This window comes from Pleurodeles waltl, chromosome 12, assembly GCF_031143425.1.
Source record: "Pleurodeles waltl isolate 20211129_DDA chromosome 12, aPleWal1.hap1.20221129, whole genome shotgun sequence".
Taxonomy (NCBI): domain Eukaryota; kingdom Metazoa; phylum Chordata; class Amphibia; order Caudata; family Salamandridae; genus Pleurodeles; species Pleurodeles waltl.
Window position 1 is genome coordinate 634,961,957 of NC_090451.1, and position 13,401 is coordinate 634,975,357.

Here is a 13,401-nt window from a genome sequence, read left to right on the forward strand (position 1 = left end):
TATTTCACTATGTAGCTAGGCATTTACATATATGTGCCAGTAGGGCTAGTTAGGCTCGTGCCTATACCAGTCCCTCAGCGGTATGTAGCCTGGTGGTGGAACGGCATGATTACAATTCTTTACTTTACAGGAGTAGTTGTCATACCCCCTTCCCTTCTGAAATGTCCTTGCCTCGCCTTGTGACGGCCCGTCCTGAGAGTTCACTTATTTCTAGTTAGAACCACATATTCCTAGTCACCTGAAGCCAAAAGATCCCTTGAAATATGATCAGCGTGTCCATCATAAGTGCCTCTCCCAGTTACCACTCTTGGCCGAGAAGCAGCTTCATCCAGGGACTAACTTAAGCCACGATATTCACTTAACTTTAATGCTACATCCACCTGAATTTCTCAGTGGTCAGTGACAAACAGAACCTGAGCTTGGTGCAGTGAAACGTAATAGCATGACCGGGCTCGTAGGCATAGACTAAGAGGATTGATTATCAGTGTAGCAGCTGCCAGCCCTGGCTTGTCCTTTGGTACTCTTGCAACTAGGCCGGCTACCCATGGTCTCAGGTTGCAAAGGCAGCAGCAGGAACAGAAGGTAAACTTGTGTTCTAAGACCCATTTTCACATTATGTAGTTCTTTTAACTTGCCCTCCTCCTAAGGCGCTGAGGGACAATGAGGAGGACTGGGGTTAACCTTACACACTTTAAAAAAAACAGGACAATAGATGTACGCTCTAATCGTTCCCTCCTTAGGTACTATGAACATACAAACTATTCACTCTCATGTGTTGTCTTCATTAATCGTAGAAGGTCACTAGGGGGGGTAAAAGAGTGCATGATGTCCCTTCCAATACATCCCTGCCAAGTGCCACGCATTAGGGGTCAGACTAACACATTTCAGTGCTTGTCCCCGCACTGAAATGCATTAGTCACGAAATAAGACCTTTTCCATTGCTCGAGGGGCTCTGCTGGCTGTGTGTTTAAATTCTGTGTAAGCTGTCAGCCTACGATGTGGCTACGCCCAGCTTTCAGAGAGATCAGGGTCAAGGAGAAGTGAGTCTGCAAAGTATATGTACAGGCTTTGTTATTATATTGTGTGACTGAAGCTTTGAGCAAGCCCCCTGGTAGCTTGGTATTTTGTGATAGGGCCTAATGCACTTAAGGAAAAAAACAGACTTACTCTTAAGAGTGCTGTTCAGAGACACACTAGACCTGCATGGCCTGGATCACAATGAGTGGTGACCTTAATTGGATAATGAGATACAATTAAGAGAGACAGACTGGAACACTTTTCCTCCTCCTTCGCCTCCAGTAGCAGCCTGCTTGGAAAGGGAGGGGGGGAATCGGATCACAGTTACAGATACCCGGCAGCGTTTACATTCGGCTACCCATGACCAGCGGTGACAATATTGAATCAAACTGAGACAGTTAGAGGCTTGAAAAGGAATTCCTATAGTAGGATGTCTAAATGACTTCTAAACTCAAGTGGGAAATACTGGGCCAGTTTAAAAGGCTTGTGTCTAAGCAAGGTTTATTTTACGAGCTCTATTTTTCTGAGCGCAGAATTTTGCAGCTGCCAACTTGATGAAAGCTGAGAGATTATTTCAATTTTCTATGTGAAAACTGTCTGTCATCCAAGGATGAGGCTATCAATAATTCAGCAGAGTTGTTGGCTCATAGGCTACACAGTTGTATCTTTTATTTCCCAAATGGGCCTAATGCAAACAAGGTAAATGAGACTACTGTCCCTCAATAGAGTAATAAAAGACCATAAATAATGTGCAGTGGGCCGTCAAAACCCCTTGGCCCAAGTGACACATTTTTGCTTCAGATATTTATAACTGAAAGGCAAATAAAGCTCTGATATACAGGTAGTTTGATATTACTAATGCCCAAATAAACTGCCAGTATGGCACTGAGTGTCAGATATATCTCAGACATCTTAAATAATCACAGATATTTTCAATATGTTCCTCAGGAGAATGTAGTTGACGTGATGCTTTAGAGGGCTACTACTCATTGTGGCATATCACTCCATGTGAGCAACCTACCTTCTTTATAGCTGACATTTTCATTGAGAACTTGCTGCATTCTGGGAACTGTATTCTTGGTTAAATTATACTGAACAAAAGAACACACCATTGATGCCAGTTTATCAAACATCAGGAGTGGGCTCGTGATGTCCTGACAACAGGTAACCATAAGCATGCCTTAAGTAACCCTCAAATTAACTACATTTCTAACAGCAGATATTAGTCAAGGACCATGTTCACAAGTTCAGTAACATTAAATGGAGTACCTATTTACTTGTATATTTGCTGACCAGAAGAGCTTTCAAAAAGATTTTAACCCCAGTGGCAGTAACTCCCTCGGTTATTGCCAGAGATCTGTTGATATATATTCCGAGCTCACTGGGTACGCTATGCCCCTTGAAGATGTTCTCAGGTTCTGAGAATGCTAAAGATTGCTCCTTTGGTGGCTATGAATTATTGGATACATTTCAAGTGTTCAAATCTCATCACTACTGGCATCAAATAAGGATAACTAGTAGGCTAAGAAAGGACAAACTAGGATGTGCCCCTTGCATAGCCATTCCAGGAACATGAGCACTGTTTTAAGGACATTTTAAACTGTTACGTTGCAAAAATGTGTGGGTGGTTTCTAAGTTTCTCTCATTCATGAACCTCTATGCCTCGTTCTACTTATGATGAAGTGTCACTCACAGTATCACACATAATGCACTGAAATGTCACATAAAGGCATTGAAAACAGGCAAATGTGTGCACTCCGAAACCTTGGCAGCTGTGCCAATATCCCTGGCCTTCTGGCGAATCAACGTCAGTGGCTTGTAGGTGTGCGAAAATAGGCGAGCCTCCTTTCAACCCCACAATTACTGCTGAAAGCAGTTGTGGCGAAGGTGGGTATGTACGAGAGCTGCCTGGACCCGTTTGATCAGGCTTTCCTTCTTGCTGAAGCCGCCACGCCCTTAAGGCATCCTGTTCTTTCTGCGCGACACAAAGCAACGCGAGACAAGACGACTGATGACGAAGTCTCGCCTGACAGACAACGCCCTGGGTCCTGGCTCTCATTATGCTGCTGCCAGGTGGGACATGGGATCACAGGCAGACAATGTTAGGAGCACGAGATGAAAGCCTTTCCCAACGTCACTGGCGCCAGATGGGGGGTGGAGGGTGGAGAATAGTTAGCGAGTACACTGTGGGGGCCTGCAATGGAGCGGCGACACCTCAATATTGCATTGTTCTTAATTTAGCGCTTTCCATATCCCCCGCAATGCATAAAGCGCTTTCCTTTGTGGTCCAGTTGCATTGTTTACACAGCGCTTGGTACCCCTGGTGAGGTTGTTCAGAACTCCATTGTGTATTGGGTTCGTTCGCGGTATCAGCACACGGACCAGAAGGGCACGAGGAGGTAATCACTAAAACTCCGAGCTGACAAAGGTCAGTTTTTAAAGCCTCCGTCCGCCACCACCACCCAGACCACGGGTAGTGATGGGAAAAGAACTGCAAGATCTTGTGAAAGGAATTTTGTTCCATTTGTCCTAGGAGTGTAAATTGGCTTAAGACATATATCGAAGGGACTGATGTGCCATAAATGAATGTCCATTGTTGGTTTATGTGGGGATATTGGAATTCGACCAGTTTCTAAATGCTTGCACTTTTGGTAGCAAAGTGACCGCAGACTTGGTGATAGGATGACCTTCCAAGGGTCACATTGGCTGTCCTAGATAGGAGCTGTTGCAGAGTTCCATGGCCAGTGTAGGGCTACAGAACGCATTCTGCTGAACGGTGACAGCCTTGGTGTACACACTTGGAACACAGACTAGTTGACAGTTCTCTATTAACACAGCACTGCTGCAACACGGTAGCATCGGTGCAAGCGTCTCTAACACAGATAACAGCGGTTGGCTAAAGGGAAGGTGCATTGGTGTACGATTTCCCTCAGAGCGACAGCAGGTAAAACACAGGTAGCTGCTTTGCATGTTTCATCACATGCAGAGACAACTGCTGCTGTGTGCTCAGTAGCAGTGCAAGCTTCTTTAACTCACATAGAACCATTACAGCAAAGGCAACACAGTGCATGCTTTCTGACACTCAAAATAGGAATTTCACATTTAACAGCAATGCAAGAGTCACGCAGTGGGCATGCGCGTATGGTACAGTGTGAGACCCAATGGGGTGTGGTAGCGTGCACCGATGTGAGGAGTGAGTGAGGTGGGAGACAAGGGAGGCCGAGAGACGAGGAGGACATTGGGAAATTGTTAGTAGACTGATTAATTCATGCACACATGCAGGTGCCCCTTCTATTAAGGATGTGCACACCAGCACAATCACGGTCTCGCTTGCGTACAGACTTATCATCATTTGCAGGACCCCGAACTGCAAAATGTATTTAAAGTCAACAAACGATAATGCCCAGTATGTTTACCCTTGGAATGGTAATAAATGGGGACCTGACTCTAGGTGGCGCCAACAATGGCTTGTTTGTGTAGTGGAGGAGCAGCGTCTTCTCTTTCCTTCGCCCCTCACCAAGCTTAACAGTATCCTGGCAGCGAGCCACGTCTGACCAGGCGCAGGGAACCCAGAGTGGCCCCACATGCAGTACCAGCGGGCTATGGCATGATAGCTCCTTGGCACCAGGTCAGCGCCAGCCCCCTGGCCTGCAGACCCAGAGTAAGGTGCAGCCGCGTCAATTAGCAGGGGGTTGGGAACAGAGTCTGAATAAGGCCTAGTCCAGTGGTCTTCAAACTTTTAATGCCGCGCCCCCCCAGTTGAAAAATAAAAATCTCTGGACCCCCCTCAGAATTGTTCATAATTATTTTAGAAAGATGGCAATGTTTAAACATGTCTAAACCCAATTAAACATTGCAGTGAAGTACTGTTACCTTTTTAAACCTGCAATAACATGCTTCTGCTTAAAACAAAGGCATGTTATCTGTATAATATTTCTTTTGGCCAGCATTTGGTGCCCCCGGTGGGATCACTTGAGGCCCCCCAGTTTGAAGACCTCTGGCCTAGTCTGTGGATGCAAAAGGAGTGACAGCAGCAATATGTTTATTAAAGTGCCAGCACATTTCACTCAAGGTGACTGAGGTGTGGACAGTACACGTCAGCATTACGGGGATCTGCTCCACAGCACCACGTGCACAGATTAATATTCTGTTGTGCTGCTAAACGGGCTGTTGGGAAACAGTGTACTGGCCAACCTTTACAGAACATGACTCATTTACTGCTCACACTCAGCAGCACACACAAGCACCAGTGACCTAAAAGAAAGGGGTTGGGCTCAGTTATTTTATGTATCATTATTTTCTTGTAAAGGTTCACAGGAATAACTGAAAGCTGTGAATATAACTGAAGATTTCAGAATCCTCCCCATGAGTATGGCTATGTATTCATACCAGTGGCACAGTGTAGGTGACACGAAATGTTTGAACAAGTGTATTTCAGGTTATACCCACTGCACCAAAAATCGTTCGCTAGCTCTGTACCAGAAGAACTTTGAAATGAAAGTTTCACGTGCAACTCTTTTAACATTATGGCTTATTGGGAGCTGAGCACAAACTATGCATGCTGAGGGCTTTGTCCATGAACTGACCACTTGTTTTGAGCTGGATGTTATTGCCTAAGCGAAATGGAACATAAACTAAACATTAACACACCGGAGATTCTAGGAAAAACATTTGCACTTGTTATTCCTTTGTTTTTAGCACCGAGGTAGAAATCCAGCTCTGAGCATTTCTGTTTCTCGTGGCGAAACTAATCTTGTACTGGCTTTTACGCTGCAAAGTAAATGTCTGCTAATATTTTTATTTTGAATATGGTGAGTCAGAAGGGTCAGAGAGGGAGAAGGTGCTGCATCTATGCATGTATGTTGGGGGCAAAATGGTAAAGACTAGACAAATCTAGCTTATGCATTATCTGGTCTACCTGTGCTGTACTTTTGTTTTTTTATGATAAAGCAGATTGCTACTGCCTGTGCCATATTTGTTTATATCCTTGTGAAGCTTGCACTGCTCAGACTACGGCAGCTCACATTGCTAACACTCTAACCTGCAGTGCACAACCTCGTGAGTTGTCCTCCGGCGTCGAGGGATCTCCTTTTGTGACTTCGGGTGAGCTCCGGTTCACTCCTCTTCATAGTGCCTGTTCCGGCACTTCTGCGGGTGCTGCCTGCTTCTGTGAGTGCTCCCTGTCTTGCTGGGCGCCCCCTCTGTCTCCTCACGCAAGTGGCGACATCCTGGTCCCTCCTCAGCCACAGCAGCATCCGAAAACCCTAACTGCGACCCTTGCAGCTAGCAAGGCTTGTTTGCGGTCTTTCTGCGTGGGAACACCTCTGCAAGCTTCTTCACGACGTGGGACATCCATCCTCCAAAGGGGAAGTTTCTAGCCCTCTTCGTTCTTGCAGAATCCACAGCTTCTATCATCCGGTGGCAGCTTCTTTGCACCCTCAGCTGTCATTTCCTGGGCATCTGCCCAATCTCGACTTTGTCGCGACTCTTAGACTTGGTCCCCTTGTTCCACAGGTACTCTCGTCCGGAAATCCACTTTGGTTGCATTGCTGGTGTTGGTCTTCCTTGCAGAATTCCCCTGTCACGGCTTCTGTGCTCTCTGGGGAATATAGGTGCACTTTACACCTTCTTTTTAGGGTCTTGGGGTGGGCTATTTTTCTGACCCTCACTGTTTTCTTACAGTCCCAGCGACCCTCTACAAGCCCACCTAGGTTTGGGGTCCATTCGTGGTTCGCATTCCACTTTTGGAGTATATGGTTTGTGTTGCCCCTGTACCTATGTGCTCCTATTGCAATCTACTGTAATTCTACATTGCTTGCATTACTTCCTTTTGCTATTACTGCATATTTTTGGTATTGTGTATATATATCTTGTGTATATTTGGCATCCTCATACTGAGAGTACTCACTGAGATACTTTTGGCATATTGTCCTAAAAGTAAAGTACCTTTACTTTTAGTATATCTGTGTATTGTGTTTTCTTATGATATTGTGCATATGACACCAGTGGTATAGTAGGAGCTTTGCATGTCTCCTAGTTCAGCTTAAGCTGCTCTGCTATAGCTACCTTCTATCAGCCTAAGCTACTAGAAACACCTCTTCTACACTAATAAGGGATAACTGGACCTGGTACAGAGTGTAAGTACCCCTTGGTACCCACTACAAGCCAGGCCAGCCTCCTACAAATGGTAATGCCCCAACCCAAGCTTCTTGCAAATCGGAGCCCAAACCTTATGGGCCCACTGAACTGTCTTAATCCGGACTTTTTTTTTTTAATAACTGGGTTCAGCCTGCCACAACAAACTACCTCTAGCCACTTTCACAAGCAGAACCTCGTACATAACAGGTATGTAAGACTGCTTTCCTGAGTCCCTGAAGAGTGGACCCATATATTGGAGAGCTGCGGCCCAGTAATATAATTTATAATCTGGTACGGCCCAGCCCCCTCTCTCCCTGGGTAGTATTGAATACCTAAGCCCCCATCTAGGCTTAGAGTAAGCCCAGATGAACCACGTAATCACTTTATTCATAGTCAACAGCCAGCAATTCTTAACCTCAAGGGGAATATCCCCAAAAAAGTAAAGCATTTTAGGCAGAAAAATCATCTTAATAATGTTACACCGCCCCATAATAGAGAGGTGTAAATTATTCAGCCTGTTCAAATCTCTATCTGCCTGTTTTATTACTGGTCCTTAATTCCTCTCGACCAGCTGATCTAAATTCTACTGTTATAGTACCACCAAAATAGGTTGCTTCCTTTGTTACCTTATCATCACTAAGCACAACTAAGCGATTACAAACATCTATCTGGGCTATTGCCCCACCCGACATGGAGTGACAATGGCCACATCATCTGCATAAGCAAGAACTTTGGTGTCCCCATTAGAACTGCACTGGGACTATATCAGAAGACAACCAATTTCCAAATAAATGGATGAAATAGCAAAGGGGAGCAAGGAAACGCCTGCCTGGTGCCTCTCTGGATCTGAATAGTGCCTGACTAGACACCCCCTGCAGATGTAAACTAGCACTGGGATTTTGATATAAAGCCTGCAGGGCCCCTATTGTATCCTGATCCAATACCATATTGTCCCATATTGTCCCCAGGAGACCCTGCCAAAAGCCTTTTCTGCATTTAGCAGAATTTAGGCCATAGGGGATGCCAACACTAATGCAGCACAAAAGAGCGCTACAACACTGCGAATATGATCAGCAGTACCCCTCTCGGTAATAAATCCATGCTGCCACAATGACACCAACTTGTTAATAACTGAACTCATCCGTGTAGCATGGATTTTAGAATACAACTTGGTATCGCTATTAATAGGCGTAATTGGCCGGTAATTTTTATTGGGAAAAAAGATATTAGCTGAGGCCTAGGAATTTGGGGGTGCACAGCCCTTATGAATCTGACAAAAAGTAGGCAGTAAATCCGACTTTTATTAAGAAAAAAAGGTTTTATTGAATTCCAATGAAATTTTGTCACCATCCACTGCTTTCCCTGCAGGATGAACCCTGATAGCGGCCTGCAATTCCTCCAGGAAAAGGGATGCTTCGAGCATCTGTTGATCCTCCCCACCAAAATCTCAAAGGGGATGGAGCCCAAAAAATACATTACATCTGCCCCTGGAAACTCCTTGTCCCCTGCCCTATCCGCTTTGTACAGTCTCTTGTAAAAACCTCGAAACAGCTCTCTTATCCCGTCAGCGTGGACAGCCCTCTTCCCACTAGAATATTGAACCTCACAAATTCCACCATATGTGGATTTTTGCCTAGTACATACTGCCAAAGGATGTCCCACACGCTTGCTATACTTGTAGCTCTCTGTTCTCCAAACTAAGAATTTTGACACGGCAGGATTACTAGAAATGTCCAGTATTGCTGCCTTGGCCAGCACCACCAGGGTCAGGGCCAGAGTCCCACTAACATCATCTCCAGAGGCAGATACGTAAATAAGCTGGGCTTCTGCAGCCGCCAAGGCCTTATATAACTCTGTCTGACACTGTTTCTCTTCCTTTTGCTGGCTAACCCTGAAGCTAAATGTTTTGCGCTGGACCCCTGCGTTACAAGCATCCCAGGCAGCACCAACTGAGGCACTCCCTCGATTAATCTCCAGAAACTCTGGGATCCACCTTCTCTTGTGCTGGAGATAGTTTTCATTAAACAAAAGGGCTCGATCAAAAGTGCACCCAGAGACTGCCTACCGTAGGCCAGCCACTTCTAATTGTAGCACTAACTGGTTGTGATCTGACATAACTCTTGGGAATGTATAAATCCGGGCCCCTATTGACAAAGTATGCAGTGCAGAGAAGTATGTATACTTAGATTCAGGAGCCCTTCACCTATGCCACACATCTGTCAAAACATGACTATCCATCAGATGTAGCAGGGAACCGTAAAACCTTTCGTTTCTGACCAATATATGCCCTTTCCCAACCACCCCAATGACCGCTGAAATGAAAATTCCTGCAGAGAGTTTTTCCCCTACAAACATTAAATACACAGCTGGTACAGCAGAGCACAGGCAACAGCAGAGCAAGCTTTCCTACACACTGAAGAAGAGGTACAGCACACTCAGGAGCATTCTGCATCACACACATGCATCACACACATGCATCACGAACACACGCATCACACACGCCCCCGCTCCCCACCACCACCTGCAGAGGTGGAAGTTTCACCCAGACATGTACAACAGCAGTGCAAGCCTGTCTCGCAAACAGAAAAGACACTGTCCATCAGCAGCAGTTGTATAAGTCACCAGAAATTCAAGCCTCCTCGGAACAGGCACAGCAGCAGTGCAAGCTTTCGTCACTAAAGAGAAGATGTGCATGCAGCAGCAATGTGAGCTGCCGTAGTCTGAGCAGTGCAAGCTTCACAAGGATATAAACAAATATGGCACAGGCAGTAGCAATCTGCTTTATCATAAAAAAACAAAAGTACAGCACAGGTAGACCAGATAATGCATAAGCTAGATTTGTCTAGTCTTTACCATTTTGCCCCCAACATACATGCATAGATGCAGCACCTTCTCCCTCTCTGACCCTTCTGACTCACCATATTCAAAATAAAAATATTAGCAGACATTTACTTTGCAGCGTAAAAGCCAGTACAAGATTAGTTTCGCCACGAGAAACAGAAATGCTCAGAGCTGGATTTCTACCTCGGTGCTAAAAACAAAGGAATAACAAGTGCAAATGTTTTTCCTAGAATCTCAGGTGTGTTAATGTTTAGTTTATGTTCCATTTCGCTTAGGCAATAACATCCAGCTCAAAACAAGTGGTCAGTGCATGGACAAAGCCCTCAGCATGCATAGTTTGTGCTCAGCTCCCAATAAGCCATAATGTTAAAAGAGTTGCACGTGAAACTTTCATTTCAAAGTTCTTCTGGTACAGAGCTAGCGAACGATTTTTGGAGACCCAGGCTTGGCTGTGCACAAAGGAAATCCTGGAAGAGTGCACAGGAGCCGGAGCAGCTGCAAATCACGCCGTACCCAGCAATGCAGTCTAGCGTGGGGAGGCAAGGACTTACCTCCACCAAACTTGGACTGAAGAGTCACTGGACTGTGTGAGTCACTTGGACAGAGTTGCTGAGTTCCAGGGACCATGCTCGTTGTGCTGAGAGGGGACCCAGAGGACCGGTGATGCAGTCTTTTGGTGCCTGCGGTTGCAGGGGGAGGATTCCGTCGTCCCACGGGAGATTTCTTCAGAGCTCCTAGTGCAGAGAGGAGGCAGACTACCCCCACAGCATGCACTACCAGGAAAACAGTTGAGAAGGCGGCAGGATCTGCAATACAAGGTTGCAGTAGTCGTCTTTGCTACTTTGTTGCAGTTTTGCAGGCGTCCTGAGCAGTCAGCGGTCGATCCTTTGGCAGAAGGTGAAGAGAGATATGCAGAGGAACTCTGATGAGCTCTTGCATTCGTTATCTAAAGAATTCCCGAAAGCAGAGACCCTAAATAGCCAGAAAAGTTTGGCTACCTAGGAAGGAGGATAGGCTAGCAACACAGGTAAGAGCCTATCACAAGGAGTCTCTGACGTCACCATCTGGCACTGGCCACTCAGAGCAGTCCAGTGTGCCAGCAGCACCTCTGTTTCCAAGATGGCAGAGGTCTGGAGCACACTGGAGGAGGTCTGGGCACCTCCCCTGGGAGGTGCAGGTCAGGGGAGTGGTCACTCTCCTTTCCTTTGTCCAGTTTTGCGCCAGAGCAGGGCTGGGGGATCCCTGAACCGTTGTAGACTGGCTTATGCAGAGATGGGCACCATCTGTGCCCATCAAAGCATTTCCAGAGGCTGGGGGAGACCACTCCTCCCCAGCCCTGACACCTTTTTCCAAAGGGAGAGGGTGTGACACCCTCTCTCTGAGGAAGTCCTTTGTTCTGCCTTCCTGGGCCAAGCCTGGCTGGACCCCAGGAGTGCAGAAACCTGTCTGAGGGGTTGGCAGCAGCAGCAGCTGCAGTGAAACCCCGGGAAAGGCAGTTTGGCAGTACCCGGGTCGGTGCTAGAGACTCGGGGGATCATGGAATTGTCTCCCCAATGCCAGAATGGCATTGGGGTGACAATTCCATGATCTTAGACATGTTACATGGTCATGTTCGGAGTTACCATTGTGACGCTGTACATAGGTAGTGACCTATGTCCAGTGTACGCGTGTTATGGTGTCCCTGCACTCACAAAGTCCGGGGAATTTGCCCTGAACGATGTGGGGGCACCTTGGCTAGTGCCAGGGTGCCCACACACTAAGTAACTTAGCACCCAACCTTTACCAGGTAAAGGTTAGACATATAGGTGACTTATAAGTTACTTAAGTGCAGTGGTAAATGGCTGTGAAATAACGTGGACGTTATTTCACTCAGGCTGCAGTGGCAGGCCTGTGTAAGAATTGTCAGAGCTCCCTATGGGTGGCAAAAGAAATGCTGCAGCCCATAGGGATCACCTGGAACCCCAATACCCTGGGTACCTCAGTACCATATACTAGGGAATTATAAGGGTGTTCCAGTATGCCAATGTGAATTGGTGAAATTGGTCACTAGCCTTTTAGTGACAATTTGGAAAGCAAAGAGAGAGCATAACCACTGAGGTTCTGGTTAGCAGAGCCTCAGTGAGACAGTTAGTCATCACACAGGGAACCCATACAGGGCACACTTATGAGCACTGGGGCCTTGGCTGGCAGGGTCCCGCTGACACATACACTAAAACAACATATATACAGTGAAATATGGGCGTAACATGCCAGGCAAGATGGTACTTTCCTACACAACCACCCCCCAAACGAAGGACAATAAGACTAGCCATGACCTGATGAGTCTTCATTGTCTAAGTGGAAATATCTGGAGAGTCCATCTGCATTGGAGTGGGTACTCCCAGGTCTATGTTCCACTGTATAGTCCATTCCCTGTAGAGATATGGACCACCTCAACAATTTAGGGTTTTCACCTTTCATTTGTTTTAGCCAAAGTAGAGGTTTGTGGTCTGTCTGAACAATGAAGTGAGTGCCAAACAGGTATGGCCTCAACTTCTTCAGTGCCCAGACCACAGCAAAGGCCTCCCTCTCTATGGCAGACCAACGTTTTTCTCTAGGGGTCAACCTCCTGCTGATAAAAGCAACAGGTTGATCCTGGCCCTCAGAATTGAGTTGTGATAAGACTGCCCCTACCCCTAATTCAGATGCATCAGTTTGAACAATGAATTTCTTGGAGTAACATGGGCTTTTTAGGACAGGTGCAGAGCACATGGCCTGTTACAGCTCCTCAAAAGCTTTCTGACAGCTAGCTGTCCACAATACCTTTTTAGACATTTTCTTAGAAGTGAGGTCATTAAGAGGGGCTGCTATGGAGCCATAGTTCTTTATGAACCTCCTGTAATACCCAGTGAGGCCTAAGAAGACTCTCACCTGGGTCTGAGTTGTAGGGGGAACCCAATCTATAATAGTTTGGATTTTTCCCTGAAGTGGTGCAATCTGTTCTCCACCTACAAGGTGTCCCAGAGAAACCACTTTCCCCTGCCCTATCTGGCACTTTGAAGCCTTGATAGTGAGGCCTGCCTTTTGCAGGGCCTCCAAAACTTTCCGTAGGTGGACCAGGTGATCATCCCAGGTGTAGCTAAAGACAGCTATATCATCTAGATATGCTGCACTAAAAGCCTCCAACCCTTGCAGGACTGTATTCACCAACCTCTGAAAAGTGGCAGGTGCATTTTTCAAACCAAAGGGCATTACTGTGAATTGGTAGTGCCCTCCAATAGTCGAAAATGCAGTTTTTGCTTTAGCATCCTCTGATAACTTGATCTGCCAATACCCTGCAGTCAAATTAAAGGTGCTTAGATACTTGGCAGATGCCAGTGTATCTATTAGTTCATCTGCCCTGGGTATAGGGTGAGCATCAGTTTT

The 13,401-nt window shown here is 46.3% G+C and overlaps 1 protein-coding gene across 3 annotated transcripts in view; it reads left to right on the forward strand.

Annotated features, from left to right (window-relative positions):
* The window catches only part of S100A1 (S100 calcium binding protein A1), a 714,879-nt gene that overhangs the window by 629,764 nt on the left and 71,714 nt on the right, over window positions 1-13,401 (forward strand). The window contains exon 1 of one of the 3 annotated variants that reach the window (XM_069218073.1): window positions 3,072-3,090. The exons of the other annotated variants lie outside the window; for them this stretch is intronic. The gene's annotated coding sequence lies outside the window, so the exon portion shown is untranslated. Of the gene's footprint in view, window positions 1-3,071; window positions 3,091-13,401 lie in introns of those variants that run through there. 3 annotated transcript variants of the gene reach the window in all.